The sequence below is a fragment of the Ochlerotatus camptorhynchus genome, unplaced genomic scaffold, assembly GCF_037179485.1.
Source record: "Ochlerotatus camptorhynchus isolate MF236.1 unplaced genomic scaffold, CSIRO-AGI_Acam_v1.1 ptg000070l, whole genome shotgun sequence".
Classification (NCBI taxonomy): domain Eukaryota; kingdom Metazoa; phylum Arthropoda; class Insecta; order Diptera; family Culicidae; genus Ochlerotatus; species Ochlerotatus camptorhynchus.
Window position 1 is genome coordinate 3,483,624 of NW_027040560.1, and position 18,605 is coordinate 3,502,228.

At 39.9% G+C, this 18,605-nt stretch overlaps 1 protein-coding gene across 3 annotated transcripts in view; it reads left to right on the plus strand.

Moving 5' to 3' along the window:
* Cad89D (cadherin-89D) overlaps positions 1-18,605 on the plus strand; it is a 112,424-nt gene that overhangs the window by 20,631 nt on the left and 73,188 nt on the right. The window lies entirely within an intron of this gene.

Here is an 18,605-nt window from a genome sequence, read left to right on the forward strand (position 1 = left end):
GGGCGTCGTCGTCAACACAAAACATCTGCTGTTGCTCCAGTTCTTGATCGCCACCACTTAACCCGGAATCGATCGACGCTCGCTGAGAAAGTAACAGTGTTATTCTTCCGATCCAATCCCAGCAAACCATGCGATTCCATGCGAGATAACGGCTTCCACGTTGAGCGTTATGCAATTCGCCGAACCACCAGCCAGGAGAGGAAGCAAGGCCTACTGCCTTTGTTTGAGTTTTCGTTTTTTTTTCTCTTACAAACACTTGCATCGGGGGTGTTGGTGTTTGCTTTTGTTTTGGTTGATCGCTGCTACCGGTGTGGTGAGCCGCGTGGAGTCGATCCGATCAATCAATTATCGAGCATTACATATTCCCGTATCCATGCCAACATATCCCACGGGATCTACCGCGTTTGGGGTGTCTGACTCAATCGCACCCGCGTTGTGTTGGCGTGAGAATCGATTAGGCACTGCTCAGGGAGAAAAAGAAAAAGAAAAGAAGAGGCCTGCTGCGATGGGAAACAAAAAAGTTTCAACAATAGGATCAAGTGAAATTCTCGTTTGCAATTCAAATTTTGTTTGACTGCTGTTGAACTGCGGTGACTCCCTCCTGGGTGCGTAATACAAGTTATTACTTTCGATAATTGAAAAGTTGTTGAACTTGATTTTTTTTTTGTTTCGTTTGAGGAGCTGTAGAGTTTGTTTGTTTAACTACTTTGTATCTTGAAAAAAAAAAGATTGAGACGGTGGGAAAATGTGAATGGGGATGTTTATAGCTTTCAAATTTCCAACATTAGTGATTAATAACTATCTTTACTTATCTTGTTGAGTGCCGTTGACTTTAACCAACCAATGAACTGGACTTAATAGAAATGTTAGCGCGATACTTAGTAAAATCGTATGCGATATTGGTGGGTGATGAAACTTGTAAGACCAATCAAACAAATTTGACGTTCCTCAAGTTTAGGACGTGCAATCTTCCAAACTGATGGTGGGTACCTTTTACTTCGCATCACATCAGATGTAGATCTTCAGAATAATTCCTGATCATCCTTACCTCTCGGAGGATTATACAAAGGAATTCATTTGAATTTCTGATCAGTAGTAAATCTTTCTGATCATCCTAACCTCTTATCTCTCGGAATATCCTAAAAACTTCATTTAAATTTCGCATCAGTTGTAAGTCTTCAGAATAGTTCCTAATCATTCTTTGGAGGGATTCCCGAAGTAGATCTTCTCTTGGAAGAATATATGATGGACTAGATTTGAATTTCTGATAAGTTGAAGGTCTTCGGATTTTAATCACTCTAACTTCTTTTAGGAATATCCGGACCGCTTCATTTGAGTTATGGGATCAGTTTTATTTAGATCTTCAGAATTATTTCTAACCATACAGATCAGTTGTAGGCCTTTGTATGCCCCGCATAATGATTGATCATTCTGATGATCTGTAGGAATATCTTCTTCTTCGCATTTCAAGCTTATTGCGTGCTCTCAACTTAGTGTTCTAGATGCACTTCCACAGTTATTAATTGAGAGCTTTCGATGCCTGTACCATTGTTGCATTAGTGTTATTATGTGGCAAGTACAACCACAACTCTATGCCCAGGAAAGTCGAGAAATTTCCAACCCGAAAAATGCCTAGACCGGACCGGGAACCAATCCCAGCCACCTCCAGCATGGTCTTGCTTTGTAGCTGCGCCTTTACCGACTGAGCTAAGGAAGGCTCATGGAGGAATATCTGTAGGGTTTAATTTAAATTTCTCATCAGTTGTGAATCTTCAGAACAAAATCTGATCAACCTGACGACTTGCAGGAATATCAGAAGGACTTAATATGAATTTCGGATCAGTTTGTAGATCTTCTTTCGAAGGAATATATGAAGGACTAAATTTGAATTTCGTATAAGTGTAAGGTCTCCAGAAAAACTTCTTATCATTCTGACCTGTTGCAGGAATAGCCGAATATAATATTTGAATTTCTGATCAGTATTGAATCTGATGTACCTGACATTTTGCAGGAATATCCGAAGGCCTTTATTTCAATTTCTGATAACTTGCAATTCATTTTAATTTCTTATCAGTTGTAGATCTTCTCTGAAGTTGAAGCAGGTGAGTTGAATGGATGTAGTTCAGATGTCAAGAAGTTGTCAGTTTCACCTCTTTTCAGAAAACGAGTAATGGGCATAAGCCATGAGAGAGTTAATACCAACCGTCCGAGGAAAATGGAGCATCAGTTAAACTTTCTAGCCTAAATGCTTCCTACGACCAACTAATCATATAATTAACAAAAACGGAACGTACGGTACGAGATTTTCACCTTCTAATCCATTTATTGGATTCTGAAGCATCGTGTTTAAATCGTCAGTTTTAAAAAGCCCGAAGTTTTCTGAATCATTCTTCTTCTTCTTATTCGCATTTCAAGCTTATTGCTTAGTACATATTAGCTTATTGCGTGCTCTCAACTTAGTGTTCTAAATGCACTTCCACAGTTATTAACTGAGAGCTTTCGATGCCAATACCAATTGCATGAATTTTTATATTGTGTGGAAGCACAATGATACTCTATGCCCAGGGAAGTCGAGAAAATTTCCAACCCGAAAGATTCCCTCGACCGGACCGGGAATCGAACCCGCCGCCTCCGGCTTGGTAATACCGTGTTTAACGTTTTCACTATTTCGCCATTTGACGTTTTCATGACGTGATATTGCAGTTACTAAAAACGAACCTTTCGCTTCGAAAATTAAACTAAGAATGTTTTATTGAACAATATTTTACATATGGTGCTGAGAATGGAGACACTTGAAGCCACTATGTATTTTCGCTATTTACTCGATCGTTGGTGATCGATACCAAGAGTGGGAAAGAATGAACCAAAGTGTTATTTGACACTTCTGCCTTTTGGTGAGAATTGCTGAATGCGTTTCGTTCAATTAATCGAACTCATTTATGCATTGCATTGCTCAAATGGGTTCGATGACTGAAAAAGGTTTTTTGGAATAGCTTGTCTCGTCGCGGCATGGTGCCACTTATGAGACCAACAAATATAGCAAGCGTGGGAAGTTGCTGACATGTTTTGATGCACATGTTACACGTGCCTTCTGAATCATCTTGCCCCTTAAATACCGCTGGCCGTTTTAGTATATGTGACGCATCTTGGATGTGAAACATATATCAAATAGACATGAAAAATTGCAGGTATATCCATCATTTTCCAGGGCACTTTCAAGAACTGGCTATGTAGACTACATTACATTGAATTAGTTGAAACTTCCATAGTTCCATGATTTGATTTTTCGGTTCTTGCTCGTGAAAAGTGGAAATCGATGTTTTTTGACAACGGGAATTGGACCGGGCAGTAACTGAATGCGTCCCATTAAGTAGACATGCCCCTAAACTTGTATGGTTCAATACTCGACAACGGCACAAGGGTTTCAAAATAATTGGGGGAGGGGGGGGCGGTGGGTTTTGCCGAATGGGCCGGGTCACTAAGTCAAATAAGTAATGTAACTGAAATTAAGTATTTTTGAAATTTGTATGGTTATCAGCATATATCGATTTCACTATTTTTTCCCATATATTCCCGGAATTTTGGAAATTTTAAAATATTATTGAAATAAGCATTAAACCGAATACCGTTGAGTCGAAAGAATCACTAAGTTAAATGAGTAATTACATAGACAGCCAAATTTGTCTACGTTTTAATTGTCATGCAAATTTGCGTAAAACTCATTACAGGATTTTTTTAAATGCTCTCATGAATTTTCTAAAACCATTTCCATTTCCAGTTCTTTTAAGAATAAATATGATAACCTCTCCGTGATTCCCTTCCCTTTTTATAAAAGTTCAGAAACTCTATGCAGAACACTACTAACGAAAATCAAGGGATTGATCTTAAGATTTAAAGGTTGAACACGAAAACATCCGGACATATTAAAAACGCGCCCTTAAGGCATTTATTGAGCAAAATTTCACTGAATCAAGCTAAGAGTGTAAAGAATCACAGTAGGCATTGGTTGTCACTTACTTAAGGGTCCTGTGCACCACCAGCGGTGCAAAGGGCCAACGTGAAAGACTTCCATCCTGGGTGGCTGCTCGCTTTTGCCTTGACCTGGGCCCAGATCAGATTCCTATCGACTTGCTTAATTTCCTTATTGAGGCTCCACCGCCATGAGCCCCTGGGTCTGCCTCTGCTGCGATGTCCTGCCGGATTCCAATCCAGCGCTTGCTTGCAGATTTCCTTTCCGCCCCGTCGAAGTGTGTGGCCGACCCACCTCCACTTTCGCTCCCGAATTTCTGTTGCTATCGGCTTCTGATGACATCGACGATGGAGCTCGGCATTTGAGATCCAGTTGTGAGGCCACCAGGCACGAATTATATACCACAGGCATCGGTTGATGAAGACCTGCAGCTTTTGAGGGTTCTCCGCTGATACACACCACGTCTCGCTGGCGTATAACAACACAGATTTCACGTTCGAGTTGAAAATTCGGTTTTTAGTGCGTTGACTTATCTGGTTGGATCTCCATACGTTTCTAAAACTCGCAAAGGCAACCCTAGCCTTCTTGATTCGTGCACCTATGTCGCTCTTGCTCCCGCCGTCCGACGCTATTTGGCTGCCAAGATCATTAGGTCATTGAGCTTACTCTGCATATCAGAGCGCCGTTGTGCTAGTAGAGCAACATCATCAGCCATATCGAAATCGTTGAGATGCTCCATGGTGATAGGCTGCCAAAGCAGCCCGCGGTTCGGTACACGGTCAATTGCACCTACCATGATCTCGTCGATTAAGATGAGAAACAGTAGCGGTAATAGTATACATCCTTGTCTCACACTGTATGTATCCGATTCAGGATAACTTTGCACAGTAACATGATGCCTCGCCAATTGTCGCACACAGTCAGATCCCCCTTCTTTGGGACCTTCACTAAGATTCCCTGCATCCAGTTGACCGGAAAAGTCGCGGTGTCCCAGATATTACAGAATAGTTGATGCAACATTTGTGCGGATAGCATGGGGTCAGCTTGAGCATCTCTGCTGATATGCGATCGACCCCTGGAGCCTTGTTGGATTTCATGCTTCGGATAGCTGCTTCAATCTCCTGCAGTGATGGGACCTCGGAATTGACGCGAGTGATGCGCCGCACCCTAGGCGGATCATGCCGAGATGTTGATGGCTGGTTGGCCGTTGAAGAAGTTGTTCGAAGTGCTCAAACCAGCGTTTCAGCTGGTGAGTGGAGTCGGTAAGCAATTGTCCAGTCGTGTCCTTCACTTGCATCCTCGGGTTCATCCTTGCTCCACTCAGGCGTCGTGAGATATCGTAGAGGAGGCGTATATCGCCAGTGTTTGAGGCTTTCTCCCCTTCGTCGGCCAGGGAGTTCACCCACGCTCGCTTGTCCCGTCTGCAAGAGCGCTTGACTTCCTTCTCTAGAGCCGAGTACCGTTGACGGGCTTCGTTCTTGGCTCCTCTGGTTCTCGCCCGCTCTATAGCGACTTATGCTTCTCTACGCTCCCCAATCTTCCGCGAGGTTTCATCTGTGGTCCACTCTTTCCTCTTGATGCGCAGCATTCTTGATGACCGTCCATTGTTCTACTACGCTACCACCTTCTTGAAAGTCCGCAGCTCGAGTCTCAAGTTGTTCAACAAAAGACCTTTTTACCGCTGGATCTTCAAGTCGGCGTGTGTTGAACCGCCACCCGATTCTCTCCTCCCGTCGCTGGATCCGCGCCATGCGTAGGCGGATTTCACCGATTAGAAGGTGATGGTCAGACGCGATGTCGGCGCAGCGTTTATTCCGGACATCAAGAAGGCTCAGTCTCCATTTTCGGCTGATGCAGATGTGGTCGATCTGATTTTCGGTATGTCCATCACGGGAAACCCACGTGACTTTGTGCACTGGCCGATGGGGGAAGAGCGAGCCCCCGATCAGCATGTCGTTATTGCCACAAAATTCTGCAAACAGCTCACCGTTCTCGATCATTTCGCCGAGACCATGGCGTCCCATGACAGGCTCATAGTCCGTGTTGTCGGAGCCCATCTTCGCATTGAAGTCGCCAGTGTAGATCTTGATGTCACCCTATGGAACCTATTCCACGACGGCATTCAGTTGACTGTAAAAATTCTCTTTGTCCTGTAGCTCGGCAGCATCGGTTGGCGCGTAACATTGGATTATGGTAAGGTTACAAACCCGTGTTCTAAGTCTGGCAACGATTATCCTCTCATTAACAGGCTCCCACTTGATGAGCGCAGCACTTGCCTGGACGCTAAGTAGGGGACCAACTCCACGATGGCGGGGAGCGTTTTCACCTCGAATACCAGAGTATAGTAGCACCTGTCCCGACGGCAGTTTGTGTTCTCCAAAGTTTGGCTAACGAACTTCACTCAGTCCCAGGATTTCTAGCTTCATGCGTCGCGCCTCGTTGGCGAGTTGTGCCAGTTTACCCTGCTGGGCTAACGTCAATACATTCCATGATCCAATTCGTGTCCGTTGTTTTGCGCTAAAAGTCGTTGCCGTTAAATCAGTTCGATATCTTTCTCTGTTGGTTTCTGTAATAATTGTAAAGGTTTCAGAGACAGTAGGTGGTTGGCGTAAGGTCTCCTATCCGCCGTGATGGGGCTGCCATCTTAGGTGTAGCTTCCGGGGAAGAGCATTTCTTATTCAGCCGCTGGATGCCAGTCAGACGCTGTTTGAGCCGCACCTCCATGGTGAACAGACGCTCGGGATGGCGAAGCATTTCCTCTATCACCGTGCTATGGTTACCGCGCCAGTGTTCGCGTCGCACCTCCTCACTCTGCTATTGTCGGATTGAAAACATTGCCCAGGCTACGCCAACCAGCTGTGTCCATGTTTCAGCTGGCAGTCTTTTGTGTTCATATGACTCGTGGAGGCGTGAGGTAGGAACTTGTGAGGACCGGAGCTAGGTATATCGCTCCTTCCAGATTGTCACTCACCATTTTGTAGCCCACATTGGTTGTCAGGATAAGTTCATTTGTTTACATCATGGCTTCACCGGAGCAAGCACGTCGCGAATCGATCCAGCACGCTTGAAACGGAAATCCCGGTCTATCCGCTCCTAGCAGTTTTAGATACAATTCCAGGGCAAGAATTTATACCTCGGTTGATCGGAAGAGTGCCCCGGAAGAATGTAAAAAAAAGTCAAAATTCCCCAAAAAGTTACTTGTCTGTCAAGCAATCTGCAGTTGTGGGCTAAAAAGCGAAGCATTCGTTACTTCTGGGACCATGAACTAGCTAATTTAGTGCCTACGGAGGAGACTACTGCCTTTTTTGGAGCGGCAGGCTTGACAAGCTGCCACTACTCCAAGGGGTGGTCACTCTACACACTTATTTAGCGCCAACTTTTTTCTCAGTGTACCGCAGCTGTGCCGGCAGTGCCGAGAAGTCATTGAACTGACTTTTGTTTGCTTGTGAATAGTACTTTGTTTGGCAACCCGGTATTTTAACAGCTACCTATTCTACACTTGGATGAGCTTTTTTTTCTGGTAATGTTGGGATTGATTGCGGAGTCGCAATTTGATTTAGGAAAATCCATGGCGAGACTGGTGGAAATTCACGGTTGTGGTTTGAAAAAATTGGATTGGAAACATCAATATCAATAACAAATTTTGACACTTGCAAACTGCGCAGGCGCTCAAAAAAGTCCAGTGTTGCCAGGGATCAGAACAATTGTAACCATGGGTGCCAAACAGTGCCTATGACTGTGCCCAGGTGTGCCCAAGTTTGTTTATGGCACATTGTGCGGAGCGACCAACCCTTTGCACTACTCAAATTCCACCAAAAAGTGGTACAGCGAAAATGGCGTCACAGTCGTTCCCAAGGAGATAAGTCCGGCTAATACTCCGGAACCGGAACTAAGGTCAACTGTGGAATACTGGTCAATTGTGAAGCACATACAATTGTGAAGGGTGGAACTGCAATTGATCTGAATGATTTAAAGCGGAAATGGAATTCGACAGCCAAACAAGTGGGAACAGGTCTCAGTTCGAGCAATGGCCTATGATAAGAAGGAAGGCAGAAACAATGGTCTACTTATATAGCTATTACATTGAACTATGGAAAATAAAACCCATTTTGAAACCCCAACAAGATTTTCGGGTCGGGATTTTTTGGTGTTCAGCCATTACTTCTAATTTTCTATGATTTTTCTGTGAATTAATTAAAGCTTCCATAATTCTTTTTAGAATTCGCTTGAATTCTTCATAAAATTTCCATGTAAATCACCTCATAAAAGTCATGTATATTGTTCTTAAAAGAACCCTTAGATATATCCTTAGAATTCCCTTAACAATCTTTTCAGCAATGGTTCCTTCAAAATTCGATTCGCGTGGTATTCTTCTCAGAATTCCCTTGGAATTCTATTCAGAATCGACTTGAAATTATTTTAGAGTTGAAATTTGCCATAGAATTATGTTGAGACTATCCTCAGAATTCATTACCTTAGGAGTTTCCTTGGTAGGGTAGAGAGCTGCTTCAGCCTAATTGCCCATTTTGGGCCTATCAGGCAGAAAACTTCAAATAAATCCATGATTTCAGAGTTAACAAGTCAATTATGCATTTGGCACGATACATTAGTTAATAAGCTACGGAACAATGTCAATGAGAACGCGCGCTATGAAGGTTTGCACCCATTATTCCCAAAAACAAAAGAAGCGCTCAAACCGAATCAATTTTTATCTTCATCCGATAGGCCGAAGTGAATTCATTGACGTTTCAATGCGTTAGGCTGAGTTTACAATCCGTAGACCGAGTTTGGCGTCAAGAAGCAGTGTTAGACTTTTGACAATATCTCAACGATTGGTTTTTCTTTATCAAATCTTACGGTACGTACGGGATTATTCTGAAGCTATCTGATCTTCCTCGAAGCACTCGGAACATCGTTGAATATCATGAAACTATCTAAAAATATCTAAATTTATTAGAATTTCTCTGGAATTTCTTTGCTGCTTGCTAAAAGTTCTTGAATTTTTCTTTTAATAATGGAACTACGTTGATGCTCTCTATTCAACATAGCTAAATTTTCGCATTTTTTGAAGTTCTTGAAATCTCCCTGATATAACATCCTTAAAATACTCTTAAGTTTGTTTATCACGTTTCAGAAATTCTCTCGGAGCTGTGTTGAAGTTTTCGGAAATTCCATGAGTTTCTCGAAACTTCTTTAAAGTTTCCAAAACTTCATTGAAATTATTTGAACTGCCCTTTGATTCTCTGGTCTGTCTTGATGTTCTCGAAGCTTCCCTAAAGACCTTAATTCTATTGAAGATCTCGATTCTCTGGACTTCTGTGAAGTTCCTGAAATATTTCTGAAATTTTCATAAATTCTCTGAAGATCTCTGTACTTCCCTGAAATTCTCGGAACATCTCGAGGGATCTCGATTTAAAATTCTGGACTAAAGTTACCGGAACTGCTCTTAAGTTATGAAATTCCCCAAAGATCTTTAGATCTAGCTATATGAGGTGCTTAGAACTTATTAAAAAATTGCACAATACCCCTCAAGTTTTCTATATTTCTCAAGTTCGCTTGACACCTGTGAAGCTCTCTGAAATTTCCGTTTGGTGCTAAACTGCGCTAGATTATGAAAGACTAAGTGCGGGTTGTGCTTAATAGGCCGGAAATGGGGTAGTTAACCCTATTACCATTAGAACTCTCTAGAAATTGAAATAATCATCAGAAATCCTGGTCACAATCGTCATGGAATTTTCCTCAGAACATCCAAAAAATACAACTCTGAACACTCCTTAAAATACAACTGAAGCTCTTCTCACAATTACTTTGGAACTCTTCCTACATTTGACATAGAGTTGTAGTCAAAACTCTATTAACCTTTCGTTACTCGCGCCAACTTTTGTAACACGAGTACTCGCGCGTTGTACTTTGTACAACAGTGTGTGTTTTCCATTGCCATTTTGCTGCCGAGCTACCAATCGATCTGAAACCATCATGTATTTCTCAAAAAAACTTGTTTTGAGCTTAACAAGTTAAACTTTGATAACAGTAAACCCCAAAAAATGCGGATAGTAGGGAAAATGGAAATGGAAACCCCGTAAACGGTGTCCATACTAAGTAGGATTTGACCAGAGTTGCGACCTATCACAATCACGATCGTCAAACAGCTGATGGTAGTAACGCTTTGTACATTCCTATCAATGTGCTCGTCGAAGCTCTCTCCGTGACCATCCATCAAGTTGACGAAAGAAGTAAAAAGCAACTGGTGAATGTCGTCTTCGGTTGTGATCCATCACCGATCTGGTCATTCCCGACAATCACGACACTCATCTGTGCTCGTTTTGAAGCAGTTGCTGCTTTGCTTGCTATTGTGAGTGTGTTGATGAGTGAGCCCAACAGCTTCCGTTTAATGTTGCCTGCTTTGTTTGAAACTCACACAGTCGCGCCTGCCGAGACGAACTTGTACTTGTAATCATCAGCAGCGAGTGTAACATTACTGATGATTGTTGTTTGCCATGGCTTTACCTCTCACTGCGTGACAAAACGTTCTGTCAGCGAAAGTCGGTTGATGTGTAGACGAGTGTAACGTGAGTTTCATGATATGTTGCATCACTGGATTTGACTTAATTAGTTACAACATGGAATATCACGAGATCCTGACCAGATAGAAAGTTACTGTCTTCGGCAAAGTTGTTCAGGAGGTCAAGGCTTTTTGGCTAATGAACAGTAGTTCAGAGTTTTCTCACTTCGTGGAGCAGTTACTCTGCCTCACCCTGTAAATGCATATATCCTTAACAAATTTTCAATAATTTGCAGCTTTGCTGAATTTGTGAGATGTAAGGCTAAGAAAAGTAATAATTCTGAGTTTACTAAGCATTTTTAAGATCCCCTCAACAAATTTTGAAAACTCAATTAGGGCAAAAGTTTGCTTCTTCAGATAAAAAAAAAAGCTAAGTAAGCATTTACACGACTCAAATTGTATGTTGAGCTGGTCCGTACTTGATAACATTTTCAACGTGTGCTGGCATTTTGACAATTTTTTAGGTTTCATAGTTCAGAAAATGTTTATAATTTGTACTAAATTTTTATTTGAAAGGGAATTCCGGGCAAAACACATTTATTTTAAATATTCCGGACTTACATTTTTGTTTAAAGTTTTTGTTTTGCAAAGTTTTAAAGTTACGAAATTTCTGATTCAAAACTTAAGTTTATCTAAGTTCTCAGGCTTAAAAATCATAACGAAAGCTAATTTCAAAATCTCTCCAATTAAGAAATTTTGAATTCTAGAACCAAGAAACATTCAATATTTTGGTATTTCAATTCATACTCAGAAAAATATTGACGGATCCGGGATAACTTTGTTATTCATGTCTGACATGTCTAACAAAAATATCAAGTTTGTTGAATTGATTGGGAACCATGATTGCGTTATTAAAGAGTTGAGATTCTGGAACTTAAAAAAAAGATTAGCAAAATTTATATGAAAGCGAGGCTATGAACATAGAAAAACAAATCGAAAAAGAGATTTAAATAAGGAGAAATTTCAAAATCTCAGATTATGAACTATGCATAAGAAATCTGATTGAACGATCTTGGATTTCGAAGAAAAATATATAAAACTTAGAATTATTTGCAGTATCTAGGACTAAAAACCATTGACAAGATTTTGGGACTACTTTTTTTTTTCTGAGATCACAGACTTCAAAAATATTTCTAGATCCCAGACTAAGAAGACTAAGAGACTATGAATTTTATTTAAGATTCCAGGTTGTGTAAAAAGTCTAAGCTTTTTTTATTATATCCTTTGGATCTTCAATAAAATTTATAGTCTCTTAGTCTTTTTAGTCCGGGATTTAGAAGTCTGTGTTCTCAGAACAAATACTTAGTCCAAAATCAATTGTTTTCAAGGTTCTGCAAATTATTCTAATTAATTTTAAAAAAATCCAAGATTGTTAAATGCGATGTCCCAAAATCTTCTAAATAGTTCAAACTCTGAGATTTTGCAATTTCTCCTTATTAAAGTTTCTTATTTTAATATAAATTTGGTTTATCTTTAATTTAAGTTCCAACTCCAGCAATAGAACCAACAATCAATACGAAACTAAAGATTTTAAATTGGCTCACTACTTGACTAGCCTATTGGTCCCAAGCAAACGATAAACGTATCCCATTCTAGTCGAAATTCTAGTACAACGTAATGTTTGTTTTGATGCGCTATGAAAGTTTGACAGATAAAATGAGGGGTTATTGGTTTTTCCTATGTTTCGAGGGGTGAATCGATTAGCTTGGGACCGAAGAAAGTAGCAGAGCTGAGCCAAAAAGTTGAGCACGTTATTTCGGGACCTTCTGGTCTTAGAGTTACCTCTATGATAGAACCATTTTCGTGAAAAGAATAAAATTTAAATTTAAGAACTTAAAACTACAAGGGACAACCCTTGTACGTAATGGTGACGTAGGACAACGTAGTCTCATATAATAAATCTTATTTGTTAACTGAAGCAGGAGCTTGTGTTTTGTGTAGGAATAGGAATTTGAGCGGGGTTCATGTTAATACTCTTTAGTATGACAAGCTTGAGATAGATGGCCCACAGCAACTCACGAAGAGCTACTGATTCCGATCAAAAGCGGTGTGGCTTCTTCCTCCTATGGATGCTCAAGTGGACAGCAGCTCGCTGCTTGCAGGCAGCCTTTCGTTGTGTACTGGAGAACACCACCACTCACCACGCGGCGATTGAATAAACACCGTTTGGTGAGACCGGATGGAATTCAACTTTGAAATCTGTGTTAGGGAAATCAATTTTCACAGGCAATCGGTGATAATTTAAATTATCATAGCAACAGTTGCACATTCGTGCAATTTTCAATAGTAAAATTTTGAAAACCGATAAAGTCTTAAATTTAACAGATGCGTAGAAATATATCTGATCGATTGGTGATAAAATGATTGAAATTGGTCCAGGGCAGCTGAGTTATAAATCTTTCATAATTTTGTTACATGTTCCATTTTCGGTTTTCACAAAGTGTACCCCCATATGGAAACCGTCCAAAAACGGATTCTCCTATTGGTGGAAATTTAATTCCACTTTACATGAAGTTAAAAAGACGCACCTTGACTGTAAGCCACTGCTGCCCCAGAAAAAATGGGACTCTCTTTGGTATTCCTTTAAAATTCGCCGCATATTTTTATAAAAAGTTCTCTGCAATTGAAAACTTCCTCACATTTTGCTCAAGGCCTCATTGTATCCCAATAGACTTTAATGAAAACAAATTCTGCTTTAACCGACCACTTAGCACAGTGAATCCTGATCTAAAACTAACCCACCTCATTATCACAACTATCCTTCCCGTGACAGCCGTGAAGATCCAGAGCTTCGATAATTTCAGGACAGCACCATATGAACGTCAGCAGAATTTTGAAAAACTTTAAGAAGTTCCACGAGTGTTAGGGAAGTCCTAAGAGATTTTTGAAAAATTTAAACATATTTTAGGAAGTTGAAAGAAGTCCAGAGCTTTTCAGAGATGTTTAAAGATTTTTAGGGTAATTTAACTACTATTAGGGCAGTACCATGAGTATTGCAGGGTGGCTTCGAAAAAATCTGGGAGGCTCTGAACCGCTCAGTTAACTTCAACATTACCGGAACTTTACAGATTTCCAAGAAACTCATCGAATTGAAAAAAAAAAATAGAAGGGTCTGTGCCTAGACAGCAGCGTTGTTTTACATCTTTTCAGGTTAAAGCAGAATGATGTGCAACCAAGTGATACTCGATTATGACGACGCCGGTAAGCTACAAAGACTCCTCCCATGATGAGTAGTTTGCTATCAAGTAACGACACTGGCTCCTTTCCTTTTGCGCAGTTTGCCAATGTCAACACCTGGAAAGTTAGCGGCGCCGGTGGTGTAGTGGTAAGCGTGGATATCTCTCACCCCACAAGGCCTGGGTTCAATCTCAGTCGACATGTTCTGAGGCATAACATCTCTGATCGCGCCTTCCTTCTGAAGGGAAGTAAAGCCGTTGGTCCCCGGTTCATGGATTGATGGATCGATAGGTAGGGTCCAGGTGTGGGAGCTGCCTCCCTGGCGTCGGTAGCATTGGTGCTCAGCACGGAAAACAAGATCGACTGAAAACAAATCTCGCGTCACTTTTCAATAGGTCCTATCTACATTGATCGATTCTCATCGACTCTCTCTTTCGTAAATAACTCGGCTTCAAAAATGTTTCCTGTCGTCTTCGCCGAATAAGATGCTAGATTGTTTCTTCTTCCATCGAACTGTGTGTAGAAAATATCCAGCCGTGGCGATTAAAAGTTGATGAAAATCGATCAAAATCATTTGCACCCCTGCTTTCAAATTTGGTTACAAGAGCCTTTTGTGCGGTCGTTGGGGGCGTGTGGTGCCGAATATGGACCAACAGGCAGATAAATTCTATTCCTACTACTTACTATAATAAGCTTGGTTGCCCTGAGAAGGGCCGTTTTGTTGCCAAAGTTGGCGATGATTTAACCTCCAAAACCGTACAGAGTGCGTCTGTCGCTTCAAGGCGTAGACGACACATCCATGGCCGATTACGCTTGGCGTGTTCAGTGCAGGTGGCAGCATCACAGATTTCATTTTCCAAGAACACCTTCAGCACACCTCGTAGATCAGACCGGAGACACGTTTGACACCGCCACGGTGAGCCAGACGACTGCTTTTGCTGCTTCTTCTGTCTGCTCACCATGATGTCCGAAGCGAAAATGAGTTGAGGCTAGACAGCAGCGTTGTTTTATATCTTTTCAGGTTAAAGCAGAATGAGGTGCAACCAAGTGGTACTCGAGTATGACGACTGCGTTTGGGAACAACGTTTATTTCATGAAAACAGTTAAAAAATATCACTTTTTATTTGTACTTTGGATAATGCTTGACATAACCACTTTTTCAATAGTTTCTTGTTGAAAATCATCAGTTTCCATTGCGTGGACATATTTTTGATCGATTGGTGATAAAATTATTGAAATTGATCCAGGAGCAGCTGAGTTGTTAATGTTCAAAATCTTTCATAATTTTGTTTCATGTTCCATTTTCGGTTTTCACAAAGTGTACCCCAGTATAGAAATTAAAGACGTACTCCTACGTCAAAACTTCAGCAAACCAGTAAACTTTAGAGAATTAGTTTCATTATTTTCAGACAGTATTGTAAGGAAGATCATAGAACTTCAGCGCAGTTCCATTAATTAATTGCTTTCAAGAAGAATTATGGGTTATTCCGAGAATTTCAGGAATGTTCTGTATTTTGAAATTCTGTAAATTTGCGGAGTCTTCAGGAAATCTCCATGAATATCTAGAAAATTGTTGGAATTCTAGAGAAGATCCGAGAACTACCTAAAAAATTAGGAATCCTTACCGAAACATCAGGGAACACCAGGAAAATTGCCGGAGCTTCAGTATAGATCAAAGAACATCAGGGCAGTTTTTCAGTTAACGTCAGGAAAATTGTGGGAACTTTAAAAAATTCTGAAAAATGTATGCAAATCTAGTGAACATTATTGAAGTTCAGAGATCTTTATGACAGATTCAATTACTTCAGGGAAGCTCCGAAAACTTTAGAAAGTGTTTTGGCTTTCCAGTTCTTAAGAAAAAGTGTTGATTACAGTTTTATAATCGTCAACGTTTCGGTTCAGAGGAAGGGATCTTCTTCAGGGCTTCATAGTTAGTTAGTTTTTTTTATTAGAGAGGCTTTCAACAATTTGCTAGAGGGCTGGTTTAATTTAAGATGCAAAGATTTTTGAGCTGAACGAAAGACGGTACAAATTTACACCTCCTGATGAAGGCCAAGTTCAAAGACCGAAACGTCGGACATAAAACATCGTAGCGTATGAATACACCTTTAAATTAAAAAGCCAGTATCCGAAAAATTAAGTATTTTTAAGTTTCATGTCAAGTTGATAAAGACAACTTTACCGGTACCCTAGTTTAAATTAGAGATAACTAAGGCCTGTACTCAAAAAAAATGCACCAGACAAAAGTGTTCGCCAAAAATTTATTTTAAGTTGGATTTCCTTGAAACTTTCAGCAGGGAATGAACTAATACATATGGATTATGTTTCGGTATAATTACTTCATTCAATTTCCTTTCCATCGTTGAAAGCCCGCACATTTCCCTTAAGACCTCTCATTACATTTTGTGCAATGGTGGAGCCGACCTTTTTGGTCACTTTCATCCATTCTTTCTTCAACTCCAGCTCGTTCTTAAGCACCTTGGACGATTTTCGAACTTTGGCCTTCATTTTGGCCCAAAATCTTTCCACCGGACGAATCTCTTGTGAATTTGGGGGGTTGGCGGTTTTTGGTACAAAAACAACGTTATTGTCTCTGTACCAATCCAACGTCGATCGCGCGTAATAGCATGATGCCAAAACGGCCAAAATAATGTCTCGCCTAGGTGGGACCGCAGGAAGGGCAACAGACGCTTCTGGAGGCACTCGGTGCGGTAAATTTCGCTGTTGATGGTACCCATTGTGATGTACGGTTTACTCAGTTTACCGCATTGGCATATGGCCTGCCAGAGCAAGTATTTTTTGGCGAATTTGTCCACTTTCTTCTTCCTTATGTCTTCCGGAACATCAAACCGTGATTTGGCAACGTAGAACTCCGCTCGGTTGCCTGGGACTCCTTAAACGATTTTACCACCCGAGACACAGTTGTATGGATGATTCCCAGTTGTCTTCCGATCCATCTCATGGTCGCATTCGGATTTTCCATGACGGCGCGCAAAATTCTCCGGCGATTTTCTTCTTGTTTCGATGACATCTCAATAACCACTGAACCGATTGTTGTGAAATTTTGCACATGTAAACAATTCACTACAAACTAGTTATATCCAGATTTTCATCAATTTTTACCAACGAATAAAAAAGTAACACACGGATAAAAATGGTGTTTTTTTTTTCGAGTACAAGCCTTAATTTGTGTATACAAGGGGGAGCAGATATCAAAAATCAATGCACAGTGGTCCAGAATGCAGATTTAGGTGGAATGATATGTTTTGAGCCTGAAATTGAAACATTAGATCTTAAGAAGGTGCAAATATATTTGGGTATATCTTTTTTATTAGAAGAGATGCAGGCAACAAATTCAGCTATTAAACATTCGTCTTAAAGAGTTTTAAAAGTCTCTAGTAGATGACTTTCATGATAAATTTCAAATAAAAAAGTTATTGGCAAAAGATGGATTTCATAGGATCACTCTAATGACAAATTTATATAAAATGTGCTAGTACATTTGTTTCAATATTTGGGCATTTAGTGTCTTCGAAAAAGTTTTTTCTCTTAAAAATCCCTTTCTTTTGGTGTTTGCAAACGTCAGGGTGGTCCTCAAATTAGGGAATTTTTAAAACTAACTTTTTTTGTTTTACAAAATAAAAACATGTGTTGTTAAAAAAGTCGTGGCTAAGTTGATTGCAAGCAACTTTGTCGAAAAAAAAAATTTCTATCTCTTAACGTTCTCATTTTAGAGTCTTTTTCGGAGTTGAATTAGGGTGTTCCTGAAAAAAAAATAGTTTTTTAGCAATAACTTTTTTATTTGAAATTTCTCATGAAAGTTATATTCTAGAGAATTTAAAAAACTCTTTAAGACAAATGTTTTATAGCTGAATTTGTTGCCTGTATCTCTTCTAATAAAAAAGATATACCCAAATATAGTAAAAAAGATGAATAAATTCGATTTTATACACGTTTAAAAAATAACATACCTCCAGTTTTTTTTTCATATTATTGAGAATAACATACGCCTTTTCAAATGCCGTAAAAAACTTTTTTTTTGTTTGCCCCAATCAGAGAAATTAACATTTGAAAAGTGCATATTTTTAGTATAAAAACGTCAATAACTCTTGATCGGCGAAAGATATTGGCAAGCTTTCTGCAGCGAAAATTTGCACCTTCTTAAGATCTAAAAGTTATCTGAAGACACCTTTGCTGAGAAATTCGAAATAAGAAAACTAGAGCGAAAAAACTGTTTTTTTAAGAGCCACCCTAACTCAATTCAAGAAAATAGCTCTAAATCGGTCAATTTAAGAGATATAAAAAAGTTTACTCATACAAAGTTGCTTGAATTTAGCTCAGCTATAACTTTGCCGAAGAATGCATACCTTAATTCATTCAAACAAAAAAGTTAGGTTTTAGATTTTAATGATAATAGGAACAACCCTAGAACTCATTGTGATAAAAATGAGGGCCTAACTATAAGAAACAACTTTGTAGAAGAAACTTTTAGTCTAAAGTTTCAATTTCAGGCTCAAAACATATCATTCCACCTAAATCTGCATTCTGGACCACTGTGCAATGACACTCAGTTTAGTCAAAAATCCACTTCTAAGCTAAGACAACAGTTGTTGAAGGCCCTATAATGGTTTGTTTGAATGATGATTAAGCCAGAAAAACTCATCAAAACGATCATTAGAGTCTCTTGATGAAATACTATGCAGATTTATCTTGGTATCTTCAAGTGAAAGTTTTAAACGGGACAGCTAAAAATGTATGACATTTTGATCAATTTCACCCCGGTTCTCAATTCGCTCCCGGATTACAGAACTAGATTTTTTTTTAGTTTTCTAGCCCTAACAATAGTTTTCCTGATTTACTTAGCAATTTCCTCCACAGTGAAAATTGTCGTGTAAT